Source organism: Odontesthes bonariensis, chromosome 11, assembly GCF_027942865.1.
Source record: "Odontesthes bonariensis isolate fOdoBon6 chromosome 11, fOdoBon6.hap1, whole genome shotgun sequence".
NCBI lineage: Eukaryota > Metazoa > Chordata > Actinopteri > Atheriniformes > Atherinopsidae > Odontesthes > Odontesthes bonariensis.
The window spans coordinates 31,026,822-31,051,850 of record NC_134516.1 but is presented as its reverse complement, the minus strand read 5'-3'; the positions used below and the strand labels follow the sequence as shown (position 1 = coordinate 31,051,850).

Genomic DNA, 25,029 nt, shown 5'->3' with positions numbered 1-25,029 from the left:
TCAATTTGTTGCGACTCCATAATCTCTTTCCGCTAGCAACAAAATTTGGGAAAACTTACCTCATTCTTTGGCTTCCGGAACACTCGTGAACCAGTATGGAGCCAGTATCCGTAGTGTAGTGGTTATCACGTTTGCCTAACACGCGAAAGGTCCTCAGTTCGAAACTGGGTGGAAACATTACTTGCTCCTCCTTTATTTATTTCATCCTTGTGCGAAGATGTATGACTGCACGTTAATGATAGCAACATCAACATGTTCATAATTATGGATAGGAGGGGAGCCTCATCTGCTATTCTTGACATGTAAAGTCAATTTTTGCAAGTTTTCAAAAGATTTTCTGATGCTATGGTTTCAAACGGACTTTGGCAAATCCCTAGCTGCTGAGCGAAAATGGCAACCTTCGGTCAAGGAATCGAACCCTGTTCCTCCGCTTGACAGGCGGATTCTAACCTTTGACCATTGAAGAAGATACAGAATGTGTTGCTTGACTGTCGTGCCAATTCTGAGAATACAAGCTGTAAGAGTATCACTGAAAAATTAACAAAAAAAAACGTCGCTAAAGCCATTTCATGGTCAAGCATTTGCATGACTGAGAGAGTATTGACTGTGGAAGGGGTTCCATGGTGTAAAGGTCAGCACTCTGGACTTTGAATCCAGTGATCCGAGTTCAAATCTCGGTGGAACCTTCAGGTGTGTGCTGTCATGGTTGTGTTCTGGAAAGAAGATGAGTTGAGTAGAGAAGGCTAGTCACTTGTGAAATGACAGCAGGTTGCACGATTGATCAATTCCAGCTGAGAGGATCTGTGGTATGTAACGTCACTCCTCTGTGTTGATAGTTGAATCTTTTTTAGTTTCTTCTTGCATATTCATTTACGATGCTTCTATTTATACATGGTCTCCCACAGGAGTGTGTTACAATCCCTCTTCTGAATCAATTTGTTGCGACTCCACAATCTCTTTCCGCTAGCAACAAAATTTGGGAAAACTTACCTCATTCTTTGGCTTCCGGAACACTCGTGAACAGGTATGGCTTCAGTTTCCGTAGTGTAGTGGTTATCACGTTCGCCTCACACACGAAAGGTCCTCAGTTCGAAACTGGGCGGAAACATTACTTGCTCCTCCTTTATTTATTTCATCCTTGTGTGAAGATGTATGACTGCACGTTAATGATAGCAACATCAACATATTCATAATTATGGATAGGAGGGGAGCCTCATCTGCTATTCTTGACATGTAAAGTCAATTTTTGCAAGTTTTCAAAATATTTTCTGATGCTATGGTGTGAAACGGACTTTGGCGAATCCCTCGCTCCTGAGCGAAAATGGCAGCCTTCGGTCAAGGAATCGAACCCTGTTCCTCCGCTTGACAGGCAGATTCTAACCTTTGACCATTGAAGAAGATACAGAATGTGTTGCTTGACTGTCGTGCCAATTCTGAGAATACAAGTTGTAAGAGTATCACTGAAAAATTGACAAAAAAACACGTTGCTAAAACCATTTCATAGTCAAGCATTTGCATGACTGAGAGAGTGTTGACTGTGGAAGGGGTTCCATGGTGTAAAGGTCAGCACTCTAGACTCTGAATCCAGTGATCCGAGTTCAAATCTCGGTGGAACCTTCAGGTGTGTGCTGTCATGGTTGTGTTCTGGAAAGAAGATGAGTTGAGTAGGCTAGTCAGTTGTGAAATTGCACGATTGATCAATTCCAGCTGAGAGGATCTTTGGTATGTAACGTCACACCTCTGTGTTGCTAGTTGAATCTTTTTCGGTTTCTTCTTGCATATTCATTAACGATGCTTCTATTTATCCATGCTCTCCCACAGGAGAGTGTTACAATCCCACTTCTGACTCAATTTGTTGCGACTCCACAAACTCTTTCCGCTGGCAACAAAATTTGGGAAAACTTACCTCATTCTTTGGCTTCCGGAACACTCGTGAACCAGTATGGAGCCAGTTTCCGTAGTGTAGTGGTTATCACGTTCGCCTAACACGCGAAAGGTCCTCAGTTCGAAACTGGGCGGAAACATTACTTGCTCCTCCTTTATTTATTTCATCCTTGTTTGAAGATGTATGACTGCACGTTAATGATAGCAACATCAACATATTCATAATTATGGATAGGAGGGGAGCCTCATCTGCTATTCTTGACATGTAAAGTCAATTTTTGCAAGTTTTCAAAAGATTTTCTGATGCTATGGTGTGAAACGGACTTTGGCGAATCCCAGCTGCTGAGCTAAAATGGCAACCTTCGGTCAAGGAATCGAACCCTGTTCCACCGCTTGACAGGCGGATTCTAACCTTTGACCATTGAAGAAGATACAGAATGTGTTGCTTGACTGTCGTGCCAATTCTGAGAATACAAGCTGTAAGAGTATCACTGAAAAATTGACAAAAAAACACGTCGCTAAAACCATTTCATGGTCAAGCATTTGCATGACTGAGAGAGTATTGACTGTGGAAGGGGTTCCATGGTGTAAAGGTCAGCACTCTAGACTCTGAATCCAGTGATCCGAGTTCAAATCTCAGTGGAACCTTCAGGTGTGTGCTGTCATGATTGTGTTCTGGAAAGAAGATGAATTGAGTAGGCTAGTCAGTTGTGAAATTGCACGATTGATCAGTTCCAGCTGAGAGGATCTTTGGTATGTAACGTCACACCTCTGTGTTGATAGTTGAATCTTTTTATGTTTCTTCTTGCATATTCATTTACGATGCTTCTATTTATCCATGCTCTCCCAGAGGAGTGTGTTACAATCCCACTTCTGACTCAATTTGTTGCGACTCCACAAACTCTTTCCGCTGGCAACAAAATTTGGGAAAACTTACCTCATTCTTTGGCTTCCGGAACACTCGTGAACAGGTATGGCGCCAGTTTCCGTAGTGTAGTGGTTATCACGTTCGCCTAACACGCGAAAGGTCCTCAGTTCGAAACTGGGCGGAAACATTACTTGCTCCTCCTTTATTTATTTCATCCTTGTGTGAAGATGTATGACTGCACGTTAATGATAGCAACATCAACATATTCATAATTATGGATAGGAGGGGAGCCTCATCTGCTATTCTTGACATGTAAAGTCAATTTTTGCAAGTTTTCAAAAGATTTTCTGATGCTATGGTGTGAAACGGACTTTGGCGAATCCCTAGCTGCTGAGCGAAAATGGCAACCTTCGGTCAAGGAATCGAACCCTGTTCCTCCGCTTGACAGGCGGATTCTAACCTTTGACCATTGAAGAAGATACAGAATGTGTTGCTTGACTGTCGTGCCAATTCTGAGAATACAAGTTGTAAGAGTATCACTGAAAAATTAACAAAAAAACACGTCGCTAAAACCATTTCATGGTCAAGCATTTGCATGACTGAGAGAGTAAACTGACTGTGGAAGGGGTTCCATGGTGTAAAGGTCAGCACTCTGGACTCTGAATCCAGTGATCAGAGTTCAAATCTCGGTGGAACCTTCAGGTGTGTGCTGTCATGGTTGTGTTCTGGAAAGAAGATGAGTTTAGTAGGCTTGTCAGTTGTGAAATGACACCAGATTGCAGGATTGATCAATTCCAGCTGAGAGGATCTGTGGTATGTAACGTCACACCTCTGTGTTGATAGTTGAATCTTTTTTAGTTTCTTCTTGCATATTAATTTACGATGCTTCTATTTATCCATGGTCTCCCACAGGAGAGTGTTACAATCCCACTTCTGATTCAATTTGTTGCGACTCCACAATCTCTTTCCGCTAGCAACAAAATTTGGGAAAACTTACCTCATTCTTTGGCTTCCGGAACACTCGTGAACCAGTATGGAGCCAGTTTCTGTAGTGTAGTGGTTATCACGTTCACCTAACACGCGAAAGGTCCTCAGTTCGAAACTGGGCGGAAACATTACTTGTTCCTACTTTATTTATTTCATCCTTGTGTGAAGATGTATGACTGCACGTGAATGATAGCAACATCAACATATTCATAATTATGGATAGGAGGGGAGCCTCATCTGCTATTCTTGACATGTAAAGTCAATTTTTGCAAGTTTTTAAAAGATTTTCTGATGCTATGGTGTGAAACGGACTTTGGCGAATCCCTCGCTGCTGAGCGAAAATGGCAGCCTTCGGTCAAGGAATCGAACCCTGTTCCTCCGCTTGACAGGCGGATTCTAACCTTTGACCATTGAAGAAGATACAGAATGTGTTGCTTGACTGTCGTGCCAATTCTGAGAATACAAGTTGTAAGAGTATCACTGAAAAATTAACAAAAAAACACGTCGCTAAAACCATTTCATGGTCAAGCATTTGCATGACTGAGAGAGTAAACTGACTGTGGAAGGGGTTCCATGGTGTAAAGGTCAGCACTCTGGGCTCTGAATCCAGTGATCAGAGTTCAAATCTCGGTGGAACCTTCAGGTGTGTGCTGTCATGGTTGTGTTCTGGAAAGAAGATGAGTTTAGTAGGCTTGTCAGTTGTGAAATGACACCAGATTGCAGGATTGATCAATTCCAGCTGAGAGGATCTGTGGTATGTAACGTCACTCCTCTGTGTTGATAGTTGAATCTTTTTTGGTTTCTTCTTGCATATTCATTTACGATGCTTCTATTTATCCATGCTCTCCCACAGGAGAGTGTTACAATCCCACTTCTGACTCAATTTGTTGCGACTCCACAAACTCTTTCCGCTGGTAACAAAATTTGGGAAAACTTACCTCATTCTTTGGCTTCCGGAACACTCGTGAACCAGTATGGAGCCAGTTTCCGTAGTGTAGTGGTTATCACGTTCGCCTCACACGCGAAAGGTCCTCAGTTCGAAACTGGGCGGAAACATTACTTGTTCCTACTTTATTTATTTCATCCTTGTGTGAAGATGTATGACTGCACGTGAATGATAGCAACATCAACATATTCATAATTATGGATAGGAGGGGAGCCTCATCTGCTATTCTTGACATGTAAAGTCAATTTTTGCAAGTTTTCAAAAGATTTTCTGATGCTATGGTTTGAAACGGACTTTGGCGAATCCCTCGCTGCTGAGCTAAAATGGCAGCCTTCGGTCAAGGAATCGAACCCTGTTCCTCCGCTTGACAGGCGGATTCTAACCTTTGACCATTGAAGAAGATACAGAATGTGTTGCTTGACTGTCGTGCCAATTCTGAGAATACAAGTTGTAAGAGTATCACTGAAAAATTGACAAAAAAACACGTTGCTAAAACCATTTCATGGTCAAGCATTTGCATGACTGAGAGAGTATTGACTGTGGAAGGGGTTCCATGGTGTAAAGGTCAGCACTCTGGACGTTGAATCCAGTGATCCGAGTTCAAATCTCGGTGGAAACTTCAGGTGTTAGCTGTCATGGTTGTGTTCTGGAAAGAAGATGAGTTGAGTAGGTTAGTCAGTTGTGAAATTGCACAATTGATCAATTCCAGCTGAGAGGATCTGTGGTATGTAACGTCACACCTCTGTGTTGATAGTTGAATCTTTTTATGTTTCTTCTTGCATATTCATTTACGATGCTTCTATTTATCCATGCTCTCCCACAGGAGTGTGTTACAATCCCACTTCTGACTCAATTTGTTGCGACTCCACAATCTCTTTCCGCTAGCAACAAAATTTGGGAAAACTTACCTCATTCTTTGGCTTCCAGAACACTCGTGAACCAGTATGGAGCCAGTTTCCGTAGTGTAGTGGTTATCACGTTCGCCTCACACGCGAAAGGTCCTCAGTTCAAAACTGGGCGGAAACATTACTTGCTCCTCCTTTATTTATTTCATCCTTGTTTGAAGATGTATGACTGCACGTTAATGATAGCAACATCAACATATTCATAATTATGGGTAGGAGGGGAGCCTCATCTGCTATTCTTGACATGTAAAGTCAATTTTTGCAAGTTTTCAAAAGATTTTCTGATGCTATGGTGTGAAACGGACTTTGGCGAATCCCTCGCTGCTGAGCGAAAATGGCAGCCTTCGGTCAAGGAATCGAACCCTGTTCCTCCGCTTGACAGGCGGATTCTAACCTTTGACCATTGAAGAAGATACAGAATGTGTTGCTTGACTGTCGTGCCAATTCTGAGAATACAAGTTGTAAGAATATCACTGAAAAATTAACAAAAAAACACGTCGCTAAAACCATTTCATGGTCAAGCATTTGCATGACTGAGAGAGTATTGACTGTGGAAGGGGTTCCATGGTGTAAAGGTCAGCACTCTGGACTTTGAATCCAGTGATCCGAGTTCAAATCTCGGTGGAACCTTCAGGTGTTTGCTGTCATGGTTGTGTTCTGGAAAGAAGATGAGTTGAGTAGGCTAGTCAGTTGTGAAATTGCACGATTGATCAATTCCTGCTGAGAGGATCTGTGGTATGTAACTTCACACCTCTTGTGTTGATAGTTGAATCTTTTTATGTTTCTTCTTGCATATTCATTTACGATGCTTCTATTTATCCATGCTCTCCCACAGGAGTGTGTTACAATCCCACTTCTGACTCAATTTGTTGCGACTCCACAAACTCTTTCCGCTGGCAACAAAATTTGGGAAAACTTACCTCATTCTTTGGCTTCCGGAACACTCGTGAACAGGTGTGGCGCCAGTTTCCGTAGTATAGTGGTTATCACGTTCGCCTAACACGCGAAAGGTTCTCAGTTCGAAACTGGGCGGAAACATTACTTGTTCCTACTTTATTTATTTCATCCTTGTGTGAAGATGTATGACTGCACGTTAATGATAGCAACATCAACATATTCATAATTATGGAATGGAGGGGAGCCTCATCTGCTATTCTTGACATGTAAAGTCAATTTTTGCAAGTTTTCAAAAGATTTTCTGATGCTATGGTGTGAAACGGACTTTGGCGAATACCTAGCTGCTGAGCGAAAATGGCAGCCTTCGGTCAAGGAATCGAACCCTGTTCCTCCGCTTGACAGGCGGATTCTAACCTTTGACCATTGAAGAAGATACAGAATGTGTTGCTTGACTGTCGTGCCAATTCTGAGAATACAAGTTGTAAGAGTATCACTGAAAAATTAACAAAAAAAAACGTCGCTAAAACAATTTCATGGTCAAGCATTTGAATGACTGAGAGAGTATTGACTGTGGAAGGGGTTCCATGGTGTAAAGGTCAGCACTCTGGACTCTGAATCCAGTGATCAGAGTTCAAATCTCGGTGGAACCTTCAGGTGTGTGCTGTCATGGTTGTGTTCTGGAAAGAAGATGAGTTGAGTAGGCTAGTCACTTGTGAAATGACAGCAGGTTGCACAATTGATCAATTCCAGCTGAGAGGATCTGTGGTATGTAACGTCACTCCTCTGTGTTGATAGTTGAATCTTTTTTAGTTTCTTCTTGCATATTCATTTACGATGCTTCTATTTATCCATGGTCTCCCACAGGAGTGTGTTACAATCCCACTTCTGACTCAATTTGTTGCGACTCCACAATCTCTTTCCGCTAGCAACAAAATTTGGGAAAACTTACCTCATTCTTTGGCTTCCGGAACACTCGTGAACAGGTATGGCGCCAGTTTCCGTAGTGTAGTGGTTATCACGTTCGCCTCACACGCGAAAGGTCCTCGGTTCGAAACTGGGCGGAAACATTACTTGCTCCTCCTTTATTTATTTCATCCTTGTGTGAAGATGTATGACTGCACGTTAATGATAGCAAAATCAACATATTCATAATTATGGATAGGAGGGGAGCCTCATCTGCTGTTCTTGACATGTAAAGTCAATTTTTGCAAGTTTTCAAAATATTTTCTGATGCTATGGTGTGAAACGTACTTTGGCGAATCCCTCGCTCCTGAGCGAAAATGGCAGCCTTCGGTCAAGGAATCGAACCCTGTTCCTCCGCTTGACAGGCGGATTCTAACCTTTGACCATTGAAGAAGATACAGAATGTGTTGCTTGACTGTCGTGCCAATTCTGAGAATACAAGTTGTAAGAGTATCACTGAAAAATTGACAAAAAAACACGTCGCTAAAACCATTTCATGGTCAAGCATTTGCATGACTGAGAGAGTAAATTGACTGTGGAAGGGGTTCCATGGTGTAAAGGTCAGCACTCTGGACTCTGAATCCAGTGATCCCAGTTCAAATCTCGGTGGAACCTTCAGGTGTGTGCTGTCATGGTTGAGTTCTGGAAAGAAGATGAGTTGAGTAGGCTAGTCACTTGTGAAATTGCACAATTGATCAATTCCAGCTGAGAGGATCTGTGGTATGTAACGTCACACCTCTGTGTTGATAGTTGAATCTTTTTTGGTTTCTTCTTGCATATTCATTTACGATTCTTCTATTTATCCATGCTCTCCCACAGGAGTGTGTTACAATCCCACTTCTGACTCAATTTGTTGCGACTCAATAAACTCTTTCCGCTGGCAACAAAATTTGGGAAAACTTACCTCATTTTTTGGCTTCCGGAACACTCGTGAACCAGTATGGCGCCAGTTTCCGTAGTGTAGTGGTTATCACGTTTGCCTAACACGCAAAAGGTCCTCAGTTCAAAACTGGGCGGAAGCATTACTTTCTCCTCCTTTATTTATTTCATCCTTGTGTGAAGATGTATGACTGCACGTTAATGATAGCAACATCAACATATTCATAATTATGGATAGGAGGGGAGCCTCATCTGCTATTCTTGACATGTAAAGTCAATTTTTACAGGTTTTAAAAAGATTTTCCGATGCTGTTGTTTGAAACGGACTTTGGCGAATCCCTAGCTGCTGAGCGAAAATGGCAGCCTTCGGTCAAGGAATCGAACCCTGTTCCTCCGCTTGACAGGCGGATTCTAACCTTTGACCATTGAAGAAGATACAGAATGTGTTGCTTGACTGTCGTGCCAATTCTGAGAATACAAGTTGTAAGAGTATCACTGAAAAATTAACAAAAAAACACGTCGCTAAAACCATTTCATGGTCAAGCATTTGCATGACTGAGAGAGTATTGACTGTGGAAGGGGTTCCATGGTGTAAAGGTCAGCACTCTGGACTCTGAATCCAGTGATCCCAGTTCAAATCTCGGTGGAACCTTCAGGTGTGTGCTGTCATGGTTGAGTTCTGGAAAGAAGATGAGTTGAGTAGGCTAGTCAGTTGTGAAATTGCACAATTGATCAATTCCAGCTGAGAGGATCTGTGGTATGTGACGTCACTGCTCTGTGTTGATAGTTGAATCTTTTTTGGTTTCTTCTTGCATATTCATTTACGATTCTTCTATTTATCCATGCTCTCCCACAGGAGTGTGTTACAATCCCACTTCTGACTCAATTTGTTGCGACTCCATAATCTCTTTCCGCTAGCAACAAAATTTGGGAAAACTTACATCATTCTTTGGCTTCCGGAACACTCGTGAACCAGTATGGAGCCAGTTTCCGTAGTGTAGTGGTTATCACGTTCGCCTAACACGCGAAAGGTCCTCAGTTCGAAACTGGGCGGAAACATTACTTGCTCCTCCTTTATTTATTTCATCCTTGTGCGAAGATGTATGACTGCACGTTAATGATAGCAACATCAACATATTCATAATTATGGATAGGAGGGGAGCCTCATCTGCTATTCTTGACATGTAAAGTCAATTTTTGCAAGTTTTCAAAAGATTTTCTGATGCTATAGTTTCAAACGGACTTTGGCAAATCCCTAGCTGCTGAGCGAAAATGGCAACCTTCGGTCAAGGAATCGAACCCTGTTCCACCGCTTGACAGGCAGATTCTAACCTTTGACCATTGAAGAAGATACAGAATGTGTTGCTTGACTGTCGTGCCAATTCTGAGAATACAAGTTGTAAGAGTATCACTGAAAAATTGACAAAAAAACACGTCGCTAAAACCATTTCATGGTCAAGCATTTGCATGACTGAGAGAGTAAACTGACTGTGGAAGGGGTTCCATGGTGTAAAGGTCAGCACTCTGGACTTTGAATCCAGTGATCAGAGTTCAAATCTCGGTGGAACCTTCAGGTGTGTGCTGTCATGGTTGTGTTCTGGAAAGAAGATGAGTTGAGTAGAGTAGGCTAGTCAGTTGTGAAATGACAGCAGGTTGCACGATTGATCAATTCCAGCTGAGAGGATCTGTGGTATGTAACGTCACTCCTCTGTGTTTATAGTTGAATCTTTTTTAGTTTCTTCTTGCATATTCATTTACGATTCTTCTATTTATCCATGCTCTCCCACAGGAGAGTGTTACAATCCCACTTCTGACTCAATTTGTTGCGACTCCATAATCTCTTTCCGCTAGCAACAAAATTTGGGAAAACTTACCTCATTCTTTGGCTTCCGGAACACTCGTGAAGCAGTATGGAGCCAGTATCCGTAGTGTAGTGGTTATCACGTTTGCCTAACACGCGAAAGGTCCTCAGTTCGAAACTGGGCGGAAACATTACTTGCTCCTCCTTTATTTATTTCATCCTTGTGCGAAGATGTATGACTGCACGTTAATGATAGCAACATCAACATGTTCATAATTATGGATAGGAGGGGAGCCTCATCTGCTATTCTTGACATGTAAAGTCAATTTTTGCAAGTTTTCAAAAGATTTTCTGATGCTATGGTTTCAAACGGACTTTGGCAAATCCCTAGCTGCTGAGCGAAAATGGCAACCTTCGGTCAAGGAATCGAACCCTGTTCCTCCGCTTGACAGGCGGATTCTAACCTTTGACCATTGAAGAAGATACAGAATGTGTTGCTTGACTGTCGTGCCAATTCTGAGAATACAAGCTGTAAGAGTATCACTGAAAAATTAACAAAAAAAAACGTCGCTAAAGCCATTTCATGGTCAAGCATTTGCATGACTGAGAGAGTATTGACTGTGGAAGGGGTTCCATGGTGTAAAGGTCAGCACTCTGGACTTTGAATCCAGTGATCCGAGTTCAAATCTCGGTGGAACCTTCAGGTGTGTGCTGTCATGGTTGTGTTCTGGAAAGAAGATGAGTTGAGTAGAGAAGGCTAGTCACTTGTGAAATGACAGCAGGTTGCACGATTGATCAATTCCAGCTGAGAGGATCTGTGGTATGTAACGTCACTCCTCTGTGTTGATAGTTGAATCTTTTTTAGTTTCTTCTTGCATATTCATTTACGATGCTTCTATTTATACATGGTCTCCCACAGGAGTGTGTTACAATCCCTCTTCTGAATCAATTTGTTGCGACTCCACAATCTCTTTCCGCTAGCAACAAAATTTGGGAAAACTTACCTCATTCTTTGGCTTCCGGAACACTCGTGAACAGGTATGGCTTCAGTTTCCGTAGTGTAGTGGTTATCACGTTCGCCTCACACACGAAAGGTCCTCAGTTCGAAACTGGGCGGAAACATTACTTGCTCCTCCTTTATTTATTTCATCCTTGTGTGAAGATGTATGACTGCACGTTAATGATAGCAACATCAACATATTCATAATTATGGATAGGAGGGGAGCCTCATCTGCTATTCTTGACATGTAAAGTCAATTTTTGCAAGTTTTCAAAATATTTTCTGATGCTATGGTGTGAAACGGACTTTGGCGAATCCCTCGCTCCTGAGCGAAAATGGCAGCCTTCGGTCAAGGAATCGAACCCTGTTCCTCCGCTTGACAGGCAGATTCTAACCTTTGACCATTGAAGAAGATACAGAATGTGTTGCTTGACTGTCGTGCCAATTCTGAGAATACAAGTTGTAAGAGTATCACTGAAAAATTGACAAAAAAACACGTTGCTAAAACCATTTCATAGTCAAGCATTTGCATGACTGAGAGAGTGTTGACTGTGGAAGGGGTTCCATGGTGTAAAGGTCAGCACTCTAGACTCTGAATCCAGTGATCCGAGTTCAAATCTCGGTGGAACCTTCAGGTGTGTGCTGTCATGGTTGTGTTCTGGAAAGAAGATGAGGTGAGTAGGCTAGTCAGTTGTGAAATTGCACGATTGATCAATTCCAGCTGAGAGGATCTTTGGTATGTAACGTCACACCTCTGTGTTGCTAGTTGAATCTTTTTCGGTTTCTTCTTGCATATTCATTAACGATGCTTCTATTTATCCATGCTCTCCCACAGGAGAGTGTTACAATCCCACTTCTGACTCAATTTGTTGCGACTCCACAAACTCTTTCCGCTGGCAACAAAATTTGGGAAAACTTACCTCATTCTTTGGCTTCCGGAACACTCGTGAACCAGTATGGAGCCAGTTTCCGTAGTGTAGTGGTTATCACGTTCGCCTAACACGCGAAAGGTCCTCAGTTCGAAACTGGGCGGAAACATTACTTGCTCCTCCTTTATTTATTTCATCCTTGTTTGAAGATGTATGACTGCACGTTAATGATAGCAACATCAACATATTCATAATTATGGATAGGAGGGGAGCCTCATCTGCTATTCTTGACATGTAAAGTCAATTTTTGCAAGTTTTCAAAAGATTTTCTGATGCTATGGTGTGAAACGGACTTTGGCGAATCCCAGCTGCTGAGCTAAAATGGCAACCTTCGGTCAAGGAATCGAACCCTGTTCCACCGCTTGACAGGCGGATTCTAACCTTTGACCATTGAAGAAGATACAGAATGTGTTGCTTGACTGTCGTGCCAATTCTGAGAATACAAGCTGTAAGAGTATCACTGAAAAATTGACAAAAAAACACGTCGCTAAAACCATTTCATGGTCAAGCATTTGCATGACTGAGAGAGTATTGACTGTGGAAGGGGTTCCATGGTGTAAAGGTCAGCACTCTAGACTCTGAATCCAGTGATCCGAGTTCAAATCTCAGTGGAACCTTCAGGTGTGTGCTGTCATGATTGTGTTCTGGAAAGAAGATGAATTGAGTAGGCTAGTCAGTTGTGAAATTGCACGATTGATCAGTTCCAGCTGAGAGGATCTTTGGTATGTAACGTCACACCTCTGTGTTGATAGTTGAATCTTTTTATGTTTCTTCTTGCATATTCATTTACGATGCTTCTATTTATCCATGCTCTCCCAGAGGAGTGTGTTACAATCCCACTTCTGACTCAATTTGTTGCGACTCCACAAACTCTTTCCGCTGGCAACAAAATTTGGGAAAACTTACCTCATTCTTTGGCTTCCGGAACACTCGTGAACAGGTATGGCGCCAGTTTCCGTAGTGTAGTGGTTATCACGTTCGCCTAACACGCGAAAGGTCCTCAGTTCGAAACTGGGCGGAAACATTACTTGCTCCTCCTTTATTTATTTCATCCTTGTGTGAAGATGTATGACTGCACGTTAATGATAGCAACATCAACATATTCATAATTATGGATAGGAGGGGAGCCTCATCTGCTATTCTTGACATGTAAAGTCAATTTTTGCAAGTTTTCAAAAGATTTTCTGATGCTATGGTGTGAAACGGACTTTGGCGAATCCCTAGCTGCTGAGCGAAAATGGCAGCCTTCGGTCAAGGAATCGAACCCTGTTCCTCCGCTTGACAGGCGGATTCTAACCTTTGACCATTGAAGAAGATACAGAATGTGTTGCTTGACTGTCGTGCCAATTCTGAGAATACAAGTTGTAAGAGTATCACTGAAAAATTAACAAAAAAACACGTCGCTAAAACCATTTCATGGTCAAGCATTTGCATGACTGAGAGAGTAAACTGACTGTGGAAGGGGTTCCATGGTGTAAAGGTCAGCACTCTGGACTCTGAATCCAGTGATCAGAGTTCAAATCTCGGTGGAACCTTCAGGTGTGTGCTGTCATGGTTGTGTTCTGGAAAGAAGATGAGTTTAGTAGGCTTGTCAGTTGTGAAATGACACCAGATTGCAGGATTGATCAATTCCAGCTGAGAGGATCTGTGGTATGTAACGTCACTCCTCTGTGTTGATAGTTGAATCTTTTTTAGTTTCTTCTTGCATATTAATTTACGATGCTTCTATTTATCCATGGTCTCCCACAGGAGAGTGTTACAATCCCACTTCTGATTCAATTTGTTGCGACTCCACAATCTCTTTCCGCTAGCAACAAAATTTGGGAAAACTTACCTCATTCTTTGGCTTCCGGAACACTCGTGAACCAGTATGGAGCCAGTTTCTGTAGTGTAGTGGTTATCACGTTCACCTAACACGCGAAAGGTCCTCAGTTCGAAACTGGGCGGAAACATTACTTGTTCCTACTTTATTTATTTCATCCTTGTGTGAAGATGTATGACTGCACGTGAATGATAGCAACATCAACATATTCATAATTATGGATAGGAGGGGAGCCTCATCTGCTATTCTTGACATGTAAAGTCAATTTTTGCAAGTTTTTAAAAGATTTTCTGATGCTATGGTGTGAAACGGACTTTGGCGAATCCCTCGCTGCTGAGCGAAAATGGCAGCCTTCGGTCAAGGAATCGAACCCTGTTCCTCCGCTTGACAGGCGGATTCTAACCTTTGACCATTGAAGAAGATACAGAATGTGTTGCTTGACTGTCGTGCCAATTCTGAGAATACAAGTTGTAAGAGTATCACTGAAAAATTAACAAAAAAACACGTCGCTAAAACCATTTCATGGTCAAGCATTTGCATGACTGAGAGAGTAAACTGACTGTGGAAGGGGTTCCATGGTGTAAAGGTCAGCACTCTGGGCTCTGAATCCAGTGATCAGAGTTCAAATCTCGGTGGAACCTTCAGGTGTGTGCTGTCATGGTTGTGTTCTGGAAAGAAGATGAGTTTAGTAGGCTTGTCAGTTGTGAAATGACACCAGATTGCAGGATTGATCAATTCCAGCTGAGAGGATCTGTGGTATGTAACGTCACTCCTCTGTGTTGATAGTTGAATCTTTTTTGGTTTCTTCTTGCATATTCATTTACGATGCTTCTATTTATCCATGCTCTCCCACAGGAGAGTGTTACAATCCCACTTCTGACTCAATTTGTTGCGACTCCACAAACTCTTTCCGCTGGTAACAAAATTTGGGAAAACTTACCTCATTCTTTGGCTTCCGGAACACTCGTGAACCAGTATGGAGCCAGTTTCCGTAGTGTAGTGGTTATCACGTTCGCCTCACACGCGAAAGGTCCTCAGTTCGAAACTGGGCGGAAACATTACTTGTTCCTACTTTATTTATTTCATCCTTGTGTGAAGATGTATGACTGCACGTGAATGATAGCAACATCAACATATTCATAATTATGGATAGGAGGGGAGCCTCATCTGCTATTCTTGACATGTAAAGTCAATTTTTGCAAGTTTTCAAAAGATTTTCTGATGCTATGGTTTGAAACGGACTTTGGCGAATCCCTCGCTGCTGAGCTAAAATGGCAGCCTTCGGTCAAGGAATCGAACCCTGTTCCTCCGCTTGACAGGCGGATTCTAACCTTTGACCATTGAAGAAGATACAGAATGTGTTGCTTGACTGTCGTGCCAATTCTGAGAATACAAGTTGTAAGAGTATCACTGAAAAATTGACAAAAAAACACGTTGCTAAAACCATTTCATGGTCAAGCATTTGCATGACTGAGAGAGTATTGACTGTGGAAGGGGTTCCATGGTGTAAAGGTCAGCACTCTGGACGTTGAATCCAGTGATCCGAGTTCAAATCTCGGTGGAAACTTCAGGTGTTAGCTGTCATGGTTGTGTTCTGGAAAGAAGATGAGTTGAGTAGGCTAGTCAGTTGTGAAATTGCACAATTGATCAATTCCAGCTGAGAGGATCTGTGGTATGTAACGTCACACCTCTGTGTTGATAGTTGAATCTTTTTATGTTTCTTCTTGCATATTCATTTACGATGCTTCTATTTATCCATGCTCTCCCAGAGGAGTGTGTTACAATCCCACTTCTGACTCAATTTGTTGCGACTCCACAAACTCTTTCCGCTGGCAACAAAATTTGGGAAAACTTACCTCATTCTTTGGCTTCCGGAACACTCGTGAACAGGTATGGCGCCAGTTTCCGTAGTGTAGTGGTTATCACGTTCGCCTAACACGCGAAAGGTCCTCAGTTCGAAACTGGGCGGAAACATTACTTGCTCCTCCTTTATTTATTTCATCCTTGTGTGAAGATGTATGACTGCACGTTAATGATAGCAACATCAACATATTCATAATTATGGATAGGAGGGGAGCCTCATCTGCTATTCTTGACATGTAAAGTCAATTTTTGCAAGTTTTCAAAAGATTTTCTGATGCTATGGTGTGAAACGGACTTTGGCGAATCCCTAGCTGCTGAGCGAAAATGGCAGCCTTCGGTCAAGGAATCGAACCCTGTTCCTCCGCTTGACAGGCGGATTCTAACCTTTGACCATTGAAGAAGATACAGAATGTGTTGCTTGACTGTCGTGCCAATTCTGAGAATACAAGTTGTAAGAGTATCACTGAAAAATTAACAAAAAAACACGTCGCTAAAACCATTTCATGGTCAAGCATTTGCATGACTGAGAGAGTAAACTGACTGTGGAAGGGGTTCCATGGTGTAAAGGTCAGCACTCTGGACTCTGAATCCAGTGATCAGAGTTCAAATCTCGGTGGAACCTTCAGGTGTGTGCTGTCATGGTTGTGTTCTGGAAAGAAGATGAGTTTAGTAGGCTTGTCAGTTGTGAAATGACACCAGATTGCAGGATTGATCAATTCCAGCTGAGAGGATCTGTGGTATGTAACGTCACTCCTCTGTGTTGATAGTTGAATCTTTTTTAGTTTCTTCTTGCATATTAATTTACGATGCTTCTATTTATCCATGGTCTCCCACAGGAGAGTGTTACAATCCCACTTCTGATTCAATTTGTTGCGACTCCACAATCTCTTTCCGCTAGCAACAAAATTTGGGAAAACTTACCTCATTCTTTGGCTTCCGGAACACTCGTGAACCAGTATGGAGCCAGTTTCCGTAGTGTAGTGGTTATCACGTTCACCTAACACGCGAAAGGTCCTCAGTTCGAAACTGGGCGGAAACATTACTTGTTCCTACTTTATTTATTTCATCCTTGTGTGAAGATGTATGACTGCACGTGAATGATAGCAACATCAACATATTCATAATTATGGATAGGAGGGGAGCCTCATCTGCTATTCTTGACATGTAAAGTCAATTTTTGCAAGTTTTTAAAAGATTTTCTGATGCTATGGTGTGAAACGGACTTTGGCGAATCCCTCGCTGCTGAGCGAAAATGGCAGCCTTCGGTCAAGGAATCGAACCCTGTTCCTCCGCTTGACAGGCGGATTCTAACCTTTGACCATTGAAGAAGATACAGAATGTGTTGCTTGACTGTCGTGCCAATTCTGAGAATACAAGTTGTAAGAGTATCACTGAAAAATTAACAAAAAAACACGTCGCTAAAACCATTTCATGGTCAAGCATTTGCATGACTGAGAGAGTAAACTGACTGTGGAAGGGGTTCCATGGTGTAAAGGTCAGCACTCTGGGCTCTGAATCCAGTGATCAGAGTTCAAATCTCGGTGGAACCTTCAGGTGTGTGCTGTCATGGTTGTGTTCTGGAAAGAAGATGAGTTTAGTAGGCTTGTCAGTTGTGAAATGACACCAGATTGCAGGATTGATCAATTCCAGCTGAGAGGATCTGTGGTATGTAACGTCACTCCTCTGTGTTGATAGTTGAATCTTTTTTGGTTTCTTCTTGCATATTCATTTACGATGCTTCTATTTATCCATGCTCTCCCACAGGAGAGTGTTACAATCCCACTTCTGACTCAATTTGTTGCGACTCCACAAACTCTTTCCGCTGGTAACAAAATTTGGGAAAACTTACCTCATTCTTTGGCTTCCGGAACACTCGTGAACCAGTATGGAGCCAGTTTCCGTAGTGTAGTGGTTATCACGTTAGCCTAACACGCGAAAGGTCCTCAGTTCGAAACTGGGCGGAAACATTACTTGTTCCTACTTTATTTATTTCATCCTTGTGTGAAGATGTATGACTGCACGTGAATGATAGCAACATCAACATATTCATAATTATGGATAGGAGGGGAGCCTCATCTGCTATTCTTGACATGTAAAGTCAATTTTTGCAAGTTTTCAAAAGATTTTCTGATGCTATGGTGTGAAACGGACTTTGGCGAATCCCTCGCTGCTGAGCGAAAATGGCAGCCTTCGGTCAAGGAATCGAACCCTGTTCCTCCGCTTGACAGGCGGATTCTAACCTTTGACCATTGAAGAAGATACAGAATGTGTTGCTTGACTGTCGTGCCAATTCTGAGAATACAAGTTGTAAGAATATCACTGAAAAATTGACAAAAAAACACGTCGCTAAAACCATTTCATGGTCAAGCATTTGCATGACTGAGAGAGTATTGACTGTGGAAGGGGTTCCATGGTGTAAAGGTCAGCACTCTGGACGTTGAATCCAGTGATCAGAGTTCAAATCTCGGTGGAAACTTCAGGTGTTAGCTGTCATGGTTGTGTTCTGGAAAGAAGATGAGTTTAGTAGGCTTGTCAGTTGTGAAATGACACCAGATTGCAGGATTGATCAATTCCAGCTGAGAGGATCTGTGGTATGTAACGTCACACCTCTGTGTTGATAGTTGAATCTTTTTATGTTTCTTCTTGCATATTCATTTACGATTCTTCTATTTATCCATGCTCTCCCACAGGAGAGTGTTACAATCCCACTTCTGACTCAATTTGTTGCGACTCCACAAACTCTTTCCGCTGGTAACAAAATTAGGGAAAACTTACCTCATTCTTTGGCTTCCGGAACACTCGTGAACCAGTATGGAGCCAGTTTCCGTAGTGTATTGGTTATCACGTTTGCCTAACACGCGAAAGGTCCTCAGTTCGAAACTGGGCGGAAACATTACTTGTTCCTACTTTATTTATTTCATCCTTGTGTGAAGATGTATGACTGCACGTTAATGATAGCAACATCAACATATTCATAATTATGGATAGGAGGGGAGCCTCATCTGCTATTCTTGACATGTAAAGTCAATTTTTGCAAGTTTTCAAAAGATTTTCTGATGCTATGGTTTGAAACGGACTTTGGCGAATCCCTCGCTGCTGAGCTAAAATGGCAGCCTTCGGTCAAGGAATCGAACCCTGTTCCTCCGCTTGACAGGCGGATTCTAACCTTTGACCATTGAAGAAGATACAGAATGTGTTGCTTGACTGTCGTGCCAATTCTGAGAATACAAGTTGTAAGAGTATCACTGAAAAATTGACAAAAAAACACGTTGCTAAAACCATTTCATAGTCAAGCATTTGCATGACTGAGAGCGTAAATTGACTGTGGAAGGGGTTCCATGGTGTAAAGGTCAGCACTCTGGACTCTGAATCCAGTGATCAGAGTTCAAATCTCGGTGGAACCTTCAGGTGTGTGCTGTCATGGTTGTGTTCTGGAAAGAAGATGAGTTTAGTAGGCTTGTCAGTTGTGAAATGACACCAGATTGCAGGATTGATCAATTCCAGCTGAGAGGATCTGTGGTATGTAACGTCACTCCTCTGTGTTGATAGTTGAATCTTTTTTGGTTTCTTCTTGCATATTCATTTACGATGCTTCTATTTATCCATGCTCTCCCACAGGAGAGTGTTACAATCCCACTTCTGACTCAATTTGTTGCGACTCCACAAACTCTTTCCGCTGGCAACAAAATTTGGGAAAACTTACCTCATTCTTTGGCTTCCGGAACACTCGTGAACAGGTATGGCGCCAGTTTCCGTAGTGTAGTGGTTATCACATTCGCCTAACACGCGAAAGGTCCTCAGTTCGAAACTGGGCGGCAACATTACTTGCTCCTCCTTTATTTATTTCATCCTTGTGTGAAGATGTATGACTGCACGTTAATGATAGCAACATCAACATATTCATAATTATGGATAGGAGGGGAGCCTCATCTGCTATTCTTGACATGTAAAGTCAATTTTTGCAAGTTTTCAAAAGATTTTCTGATGCTATGGTGTGAAACGGACTTTGGCGAATCCCTAGCTGCTGAGCGAAAATGGCAGCCTTCGGTCAAGGAATCGAACCCTGTTCCTCCGCTTGACAGGCGGATTCTAACCTTTGACCATTGAAGAAGATACAGAATGTGTTGCTTGACTGTCGTGCCAATTCTGAGAATACAAGTTGTAAGAGTATCACTGAAAAATTGACAAAAAAACACGTTGCTAAAACCATTTCATAGTCAAGCATTTGCATGACTGAGAGAGTAAATTGACTGTGGAAGGGGTTCCATGGTGTAAAGGTCAGCACTCTGGACTCTGAATCCAGTGATCAGAGTTCAAATCTCGGTGGAACCTTCAGGTGTGTGCTGTCATGGTTGTGTTCTGGAAAGAAGATGAGTTTAGTAGGCTTGTCAGTTGTGAAATGACACCAGATTGCAGGATTGATCAATTCCAGCTGAGAGGATCTGTGGTATGTAACGTCACACCTCTGTGTTGATAGTTGAATCTTTTTATGTTTCTTCTTGCATATTCATTTACGATTCTTCTATTTATCCATGCTCTCCCACAGGAGAGTGTTACAATCCCACTTCTGACTCAATTTGTTGCGACTCCACAAACTCTTTCCGCTGGTAACAAAATTAGGGAAAACTTACCTCATTCTTTGGCTTCCGGAACACTCGTGAACCAGTATGGAGCCAGTTTCCGTAGTGTAGTGGTTATCACGTTTGCCTAACACGCGAAAGGTCCTCAGTTCGAAACTGGGCGGAAACATTACTTGTTCCTACTTTATTTATTTCATCCTTGTGTGAAGATGTATGACTGCACGTGAATGATAGCAACATCAACATATTCATAATTATGGATAGGAGGGGAGCCTCATCTGCTATTCTTGACATGTAAAGTCAATTTTTGCAAGTTTTCAAAAGATTTTCTGATGCTATGGTTTGAAACGGACTTTGGCGAATCCCTCGCTGCTGAGCTAAAATGGCAGCCTTCGGTCAAGGAATCGAACCCTGTTCCTCCGCTTGACAGGCGGATTCTAACCTTTGACCATTGAAGAAGATACAGAATGTGTTGCTTGACTGTCGTGCCAATTCTGAGAATACAAGTTGTAAGAGTATCACTGAAAAATTAACAAAAAAACACGTCGCTAAAACCATTTCATGGTCAAGCATTTGCATGACTGAGAGAGTAAATTGACTGTGGAAGGGGTTCCATGGTGTAAAGGTCAGCACTCTGGACTCTGAATCCAGTGATCAGAGTTCAAATCTCAGTGGAACCTTCAGGTGTGTGCTGTCATGGTTGTGTTCTGGAAAGAAGATGAGTTTAGTAGGCTTGTCAATTGTGAAATGACACCAGATTGCAGGATTGATCATTTCCAGCTGAGAGGATCTGTGGTATGTAACATCACACCTCTGTGTTTATAGTTGAATCTTTTTTGGTTTCTTCTTGCATATTCATTTACGATGCTTCTATTTATCCATGGTCTCCCACAGGAGAGTGTTACAATCCCACTTCTGACTCAATTTGTTGCGACTCCACAAACTCTTTCCGCTGGTAACAAAATTTGGGAAAACTTACCTCATTCTTTGGCTTCCGGAACACTCGTGAACCAGTATGGAGCCAGTTTCCGTAGTGTAGTGGTTATCACGTTCACCTAACACGCGAAAGGTCCTCAGTTCGAAACTGGGCGGAAACATTACTTGTTCCTACTTTATTTATTTCATCCTTGTGTGAAGATGTATGACTGCACGTTAATGATAGCAACATCAACATATTCATAATTATGGATAGGAGGGGAGCTTCATCTGAATTCTTGACATGTAAAGTAAATTTTTGCAGGTTTTTAAAAGATTTTCTGATGCTATGGCGTGAAACGGACTTTGTCGAATCCCTAGCTGCTGAGCGAAAATGGCAGCCTTCGGTCAAGGAAACGAACCCTGTTCCTCCGCTTGACAGGCGGATTCTAACCTTTGACCATTGAAGAAGATACAGAATGTGTTGCTTGACTGTCGTGCCAATTCTGAGAATACAAGCTGTAAGAGTATCACTGAAAAATTGACAAAAAAAAATCACGTCGCTAAAACCCTTTCATTGTCAAGCATTTGCATGACTGAGAGCGTAAATTGACTGTGGAAGGGGTTCCATGGTGTAAAGGTCAGCACTCTGGACTTTGAATCCAGTGATCCGAGTTCAAATCTCGGTGGAACCTTCAGGTGTTTGCTGTCATGGTTGTGTTCTGGAAAGAAGATAAGTTGAGTAGGCTAGTCAGTTGTGAAATGACACCAAATTGCACGATTGATCAATTCCAGCTGAGAGGATCTGTGGTATGTGACGTCACACCTCTGTGTTGCTAGTTGAATCTTTTTTGGTTTCCTCTTGCATGTTCATTTACGATACTTCTATTTATCCATGCTCTCCCAGAGGAGTGTGTTACAATCCCACTTCTGACTCAATTTGTTGCGACTCCACAAACTCTTTCCGCAAGCAACAAAATTTGGGAAAACTTACCTCATTCTTTGGCTTCCAGAACACTAGTGAATAGGCATGGCTTCAGTTTCCGTAGTGTAAGGCAAGGCAAGGCAAGGCAAGGCAAGGCAATTTTATTTATAGAGCACAATTCATACACGGGGCAATTCAAAGTGCTTTACAGCTACATAAAATCACAAGAAGGCAATAAAACCATTAAAAAGGAATAAAAAAATAAAAGAAAGAAATTAAAAAAGAAAGAAATTTAAAACCCATTAAAATAATCATTAATGAATTAATTTAAAAGTGAAGAGTGCAGATAAAATACTTTCAGGTGTCATATGCACAGCTAAATAGAACTGTTTTCAGCCTGGATTTAAACATTGTCAGAGTTGAGGCCTGTCTCACATCTTCTGGAAGACTGTTCCAGATTTTAGGGGCATAAAACTGAAACGCAGCCTCACCTTGTTTAGTCCTGACTCTGGGCACCAGCAGGAGACCCCTCCCTGAGGTTCTCAGAGCCCGAGTTGGTTCATATGGCTCTAACATGTCAGAGATGTACTTTGGCGCTTGACCGTGAAGAGACTTGTACACAAGCAGAGCTGTTTTAAAGTCTATTCTCTGAGCGACAGGAAGCCAGTGCAGAGACCTGAGCGCTGGACTAACATGGTCGTATTTCCTGGTTCTAGTCAGGACTCGAGCAGCAGCGTTCTGGATGTACTGCAGCTGTCTTACAGCCCGTTTAGTGTAGTGGTTATCACATTCGCCTCACACGCGAAAGGTCCTCAGTTAGAAACTGGGCGGAAACATTACTTGTTCCTCCTTTATTTATTTCATCCTTGTGTGAAGATGTATGACTGCACATTAATGATAGCAACATCAACATATTCATAATTATGGAGGGGAGCCTCATCTGCTATTGTTGACATGTAAAGTCAATTTTTGCAGGTTTTCAAAAGATTTTCTGATGCTATGGTGTGAAACGGACTTTGGCGAATCCCGAGCTGCTGAGCGAAAATGGCAGCCTTCGGTCAAGGAATCGAACCCTGTTCCTCCGCTTGACAGGCGGATTCTAACCTTTGACCATTGAAGAAGATACAGAATGTGTTGCTTGACTGTCGTGCCAATTCTGAGAATACAAGCTGTAAGAGTATCACTGAAAAATTGACAAAAAAAAATCACGTCGCTAAAACCCTTTCATTGTCAAGCATTTGCATGACTGAGAGGGTAAATTGACTGTGGAAGGGGTTCCATGGTGTAAAGGTCAGCACTCTGGACTCTGAATCCAGTGATCCGAGTTCAAATCTCGGTGGAACCTCCAGGTGTGTGCTGTCATGGTTGTGTTCTGGAAAGAAGATGAGTTGAGTAGGCTAGTCACTTGTGAAATGACACCAGAGTGCACAATTCCAGCTGAGAGGATCTGTGGTATGTGACGTCACACCTCTGTGTTGCTAGTTGAATCTTTTTTGGTTTCTTCTTGCATATTCATTTACGATTCTTCTATTTATCCATGCTCTCCCAGAGGAGTGTGTTACAATCCCACTTCTGACTCAATTTGTTGCGACTCCACAAACTCTTTCCGCAAGCAACAAAATTTGGGAAAACTTACCTCATTCTTTGGCTTCCGGAACACTCGTGAATAGGCATGGCTTCAGTTTCCGTAGTGTAGTGGTGTTAGCCCGATTCTTTATAGTGGAAGCCCAAGAACCAGTTGGAGCAGTCTTAAGTTAAACAAAGTATTTATTGGAGGTCACAGGTCAAGTATCAGCGCTGGACTTGGAGAGACAGAGTTCTCGCATGAAATCCGTCCGACCAAGTCCCGAGATCCGGAAACATTTCATATTTATGTTCACCCTTATCTCAGAGGTTGTACCTACATCATTGAATATTTACTCATGCTGTGAGCAGGCCATCCACCGTCTTCGTCATGTTCTTTGGATGTGGTAAGCGATGTGAGTGTGTTGTTTCAGGCGTGCATCTACTGCACCAGACCTATCTGTCCTAAGAGACGCTTTATCTGACCCAGTTATTTTATCCCGCTACGTCATCTTTAAGTGTTGGACATACATTTGCGTTGTATGAGCAGAGTGTACCGTACAAACTAGGAAAATAGTTTATCTAGAGAACTACATAATATGAATACATAAAGTCTAAGAATAAAGCCAATTTATAACACTGGGGTTGATTTAGTTCAGAATCAGAATCAGAATTCGTTTTATTGCCATTGTTAGTGAACAGTGTTCACTAACTAGGAATTTGCTGCGGCGTAAGGTGCAAACATGTAACATAGGATATAATAATAAAAAATAAAGAATAAAAATATATGAATATAAAATATACAAGGTGTGTACAACAATACACAGTATCCAATATACAGAGCAACAACAGTGCAGCTTCATTAGTGCAATTTTAATGATGGTAAAGTGACTGGGCAGGTTATGAGGTGATTATGAAGTGTTCATAAGTCCAACTGCAAGGGGGAAAAAACTGTTTTTATGACGGGAGGTTCTGGTCCGAATGGACCGAAGCCTCCTGCCCGAGGGGAGTGGAGGAAATAGAGAAGGGTCAGCTGTGATCCGACCTGCTCGCCCCATAGTCCTGGAGACGTGCAGGTCATGGATAGATGGGAGACGTGCAGCCGATCAGCTTCTCAGCGGAGCGCACAGCTCGCTGCAGTCTGTCTGTCCCTGTCGGAACTGACCATCTACTGAGCAAAATTCCGACTGAAGCCTGCTCGGAATCGTGCAAAGTTTGTGAAACTGTAGTCCGTGAAATGCGCAGAGCAAAGGAAAAGTCGGCGGTTGTATGTACTGGGGATGCTGTTAAAAATAAATAAAA

General features: G+C 42.3%; 1 protein-coding gene and 23 non-coding genes across 24 annotated transcripts in view; 23 read left to right on the top strand and 1 right to left on the bottom strand.

The window, feature by feature from the left end:
* Positions 1-25,029, bottom strand: part of LOC142391905 (NLR family CARD domain-containing protein 3-like) — a 418,516-nt gene that overhangs the window by 145,326 nt on the left and 248,161 nt on the right. The gene's annotated exons all lie outside the window — the stretch shown is intronic.
* On the top strand, positions 615-686 carry trnaq-uug (transfer RNA glutamine (anticodon UUG)). The gene has a single exon. It is a non-coding gene; the product is annotated as a tRNA-Gln (tRNA).
* On the top strand, positions 1,036-1,108 carry trnav-cac (transfer RNA valine (anticodon CAC)). Its single transcript has one exon. It is a non-coding gene; the product is annotated as a tRNA-Val (tRNA).
* Positions 1,952-2,024, top strand: trnav-aac (transfer RNA valine (anticodon AAC)). Its single transcript has one exon. It is a non-coding gene; the product is annotated as a tRNA-Val (tRNA).
* trnav-aac (transfer RNA valine (anticodon AAC)) lies at positions 2,867-2,939 on the top strand. Its single transcript has one exon. It is a non-coding gene; the product is annotated as a tRNA-Val (tRNA).
* trnav-cac (transfer RNA valine (anticodon CAC)) lies at positions 4,723-4,795 on the top strand. The gene has a single exon. It is a non-coding gene; the product is annotated as a tRNA-Val (tRNA).
* Positions 5,639-5,711, top strand: trnav-cac (transfer RNA valine (anticodon CAC)). Its single transcript has one exon. It is a non-coding gene; the product is annotated as a tRNA-Val (tRNA).
* trnaq-uug (transfer RNA glutamine (anticodon UUG)) lies at positions 6,149-6,220 on the top strand. The gene has a single exon. It is a non-coding gene; the product is annotated as a tRNA-Gln (tRNA).
* Positions 6,556-6,628, top strand: trnav-aac (transfer RNA valine (anticodon AAC)). The gene has a single exon. It is a non-coding gene; the product is annotated as a tRNA-Val (tRNA).
* Positions 7,482-7,554, top strand: trnav-cac (transfer RNA valine (anticodon CAC)). Its single transcript has one exon. It is a non-coding gene; the product is annotated as a tRNA-Val (tRNA).
* Positions 8,400-8,472, top strand: trnav-aac (transfer RNA valine (anticodon AAC)). Its single transcript has one exon. It is a non-coding gene; the product is annotated as a tRNA-Val (tRNA).
* On the top strand, positions 9,316-9,388 carry trnav-aac (transfer RNA valine (anticodon AAC)). The gene has a single exon. It is a non-coding gene; the product is annotated as a tRNA-Val (tRNA).
* trnaq-uug (transfer RNA glutamine (anticodon UUG)) lies at positions 9,828-9,899 on the top strand. The gene has a single exon. It is a non-coding gene; the product is annotated as a tRNA-Gln (tRNA).
* On the top strand, positions 10,759-10,830 carry trnaq-uug (transfer RNA glutamine (anticodon UUG)). The gene has a single exon. It is a non-coding gene; the product is annotated as a tRNA-Gln (tRNA).
* On the top strand, positions 11,180-11,252 carry trnav-cac (transfer RNA valine (anticodon CAC)). The gene has a single exon. It is a non-coding gene; the product is annotated as a tRNA-Val (tRNA).
* trnav-aac (transfer RNA valine (anticodon AAC)) lies at positions 12,096-12,168 on the top strand. The gene has a single exon. It is a non-coding gene; the product is annotated as a tRNA-Val (tRNA).
* trnav-aac (transfer RNA valine (anticodon AAC)) lies at positions 13,011-13,083 on the top strand. The gene has a single exon. It is a non-coding gene; the product is annotated as a tRNA-Val (tRNA).
* Positions 14,867-14,939, top strand: trnav-cac (transfer RNA valine (anticodon CAC)). The gene has a single exon. It is a non-coding gene; the product is annotated as a tRNA-Val (tRNA).
* On the top strand, positions 15,783-15,855 carry trnav-aac (transfer RNA valine (anticodon AAC)). Its single transcript has one exon. It is a non-coding gene; the product is annotated as a tRNA-Val (tRNA).
* trnav-aac (transfer RNA valine (anticodon AAC)) lies at positions 16,711-16,783 on the top strand. Its single transcript has one exon. It is a non-coding gene; the product is annotated as a tRNA-Val (tRNA).
* trnav-aac (transfer RNA valine (anticodon AAC)) lies at positions 20,421-20,493 on the top strand. The gene has a single exon. It is a non-coding gene; the product is annotated as a tRNA-Val (tRNA).
* trnav-aac (transfer RNA valine (anticodon AAC)) lies at positions 21,349-21,421 on the top strand. The gene has a single exon. It is a non-coding gene; the product is annotated as a tRNA-Val (tRNA).
* On the top strand, positions 21,863-21,934 carry trnaq-uug (transfer RNA glutamine (anticodon UUG)). The gene has a single exon. It is a non-coding gene; the product is annotated as a tRNA-Gln (tRNA).
* trnaq-cug (transfer RNA glutamine (anticodon CUG)) lies at positions 23,438-23,509 on the top strand. Its single transcript has one exon. It is a non-coding gene; the product is annotated as a tRNA-Gln (tRNA).